Source organism: Palaemon carinicauda, chromosome 10 (genome assembly GCF_036898095.1).
Source record: "Palaemon carinicauda isolate YSFRI2023 chromosome 10, ASM3689809v2, whole genome shotgun sequence".
NCBI classification, from domain to species: Eukaryota; Metazoa; Arthropoda; class Malacostraca; order Decapoda; family Palaemonidae; genus Palaemon; species Palaemon carinicauda.
The window spans coordinates 93,672,369-93,674,868 of record NC_090734.1 but is presented as its reverse complement, the minus strand read 5'-3'; positions in this window follow the sequence as shown (position 1 = coordinate 93,674,868).

The window sequence follows — 2,500 nt, the reverse complement described above, 5'->3', positions numbered from 1 at the left end:
GCAAGTTAATGTTGCCCGCCAACACCAGGCCAACTGTATTCCCAAGGACCGGTTTCCCCCCTGGTCCACTGCATGCGCCCCCCAATTTTGCATCATTCCTCTATTCCCTAACTGGACTAGATCTTAGACACCTAATGCAAAATTGAAGTTTTCTTCCTAGACTGAGAGCAGGTCCGTGGAAAAGGATCTCAAGAGGTTAGAACTAGAAATCCGGGCACAGAAGGTCGCATGTAATGAAGCATGGCTCAGGCTTCAGGAAAAAAATCCAGATATCACTGCGCGGGGAACCCAAGAACCCCGTAGTATGCTTCATGTTATGGATGTGACGAAATCGTTCCCAGCCTATGAGGAGGAGGACCCCGAAACCTTTTCTGCATTTGAGAAGTTAATCACAAACCGACGAGTACCACAGGAAGAACGGGCAATCATTTTGGCCGGTAAATTGATCATTAAGGCCTTATACACTTATTCTACCCAAACTATACAGGAGAGTAAGGATTACTCTACTATTAAGGAGAGGGATCTAAATGCTATTGAACTAGTCCCTGGGGCTAATCGCCAAAACTTTCGAAACATAAAGAGGGAAGGAAACGAGGCGCATGTTGCGTTGGCTCATACAGAGACCATAACTTATAAGCGATTGATCAATGCTGCACTACCCACCAAGAGTTTTGAACAGGTAAACGAACCCATGCAGTTAGAGCAGTTCCAGACTAATATATCAGAAGAGGCACAAGACTACACGGAGAAGAGGAAGGTCAATACGGTTCATTCTGCCACTATTCTAGCAAATGAATGGTATGTATTTATGAAAAGTGAGGAGAGCTCGTCCAAAGGCAGTTCAGCCAAACTCGATGGAGCATGCTTGAAAATGGACGGGCAAGCTCCATTCATTTTTCACTAAACCTCCCACCAAGGGAGACAATCAGTGGACACAGAACCCATCTCCAGTGCCATGGAATTCCCCAACCAATCCTCAGGTAGCTACCCCTCCAAGTGCCAGCCTTGTTTCGCCAGAGATACCATTTTCACGGTCAAAGGGATACGAGTGTACTTACTGCGGTAACCTTGAGAACAAAGCAAGTCAGTTCCACTCAAGCGGTAAGGGCCCTCTGCAGTTAGTACACTTCAACGTGACAGAAAGGGGTATAACAAGCAAGTGTCACTGCAGAGAGGGAAGCCTTCCAGCATAGTAGTTGTGTGTCATTGCCAGAACAAGAGGATGCTCCTGCTACTATAAGGATTCTTCACGATAATGGAGCCAACAAAATCTTCTTCATCGCTTGGTAGTGCCATTCAATGTGATCTCAGACTCTGTGGAGACGGTACTAGTTTGGTTTATGTCGGGGCAGACGTCATGCCCTTTCATACAAAATACCTGGAGTCCTCCTTCAAGTCTGGGTTAGTAGAAGTGGTTACCACTAATAAAGAACCCATGCCAGGAGTACAGATGATCCTTGGCAATGATTTGGCAGGAACTACTTGTTGTAATAACCCACTCTGACTATATTCCAACCCTATTTTGAATAAAAGCCTATGGCTTATTTTTCCAGAAAATTCAGTAAACACCAAAGGAATAATATTTTAGCCCATGTGAGCGCCCTAAACAACTTTAAGGGATATGCTCAAGGCAATCCTGGTCCTATTAGGGTGTCCATGGACCACAATTCATAAAATTTCTTCACATCATAAGGAACAAGAAGTGCGTATGGCAGGATTGGCATCTGCTGTTGCAAGACCATCAACTGGATACTCATCAATTACTAGAGAGTGAACGCAACCTGGCTGACCACTTTTGAATTAAGAGATGTGAATATTGGAAAACAGAAAGCTCAATCCTTTTTATATAGAAGCTTTTTTCAGAAGAGGGGAGGTGTGATGTGTGAGAGCCACATCTCCCTTAAATTAGTATGTATTGGAAAAAATTACATATCTATCATATATCTTTGCTGGGAAAAGAAAGTTTGTACTGTATTCATTTATAGTTTTATGATTTGTTTAGTTGTAACATGTTTATTTGTAATGATTGTCCCCTTAAATTAATCTCTTAATCATGTTCATATTGTATGCTGTTCCTAGTAATTTAGTCTAAAGTTATAATAATTAAATTATGAATGCAAGCCTTTCCCTTCTCTCCATATTACTAGATGCAACCGTTGTCGGCCATTTCCTCTCCTTTTCCAAATGCTCACACCATTTTTAATCCACAGCTACCCCAACTAAGATGCTTGGCGTCAACAACAAAGGTTCCAGGAGGGCCCCGAAAGAAGAGTAACACTTGGTGCCACAATGCGTGCGCCAATGCTTGACATACGTGACTCAGCTAGGAGAGCTGTGATGGGGTCACCCCTGATAGCCCAGCTGGGAGGCTAACGACTGCCCTTCACCTCAGAAAACCTCGAACCTTGGCAGGGAGTAAAAGCAACGCCATCTCTCTTTCTCCTAGCAGTCCGGTCTCCAAAGCCGCTCCTGCACCTTCTTATAGCAGCTAGCCGTTGAA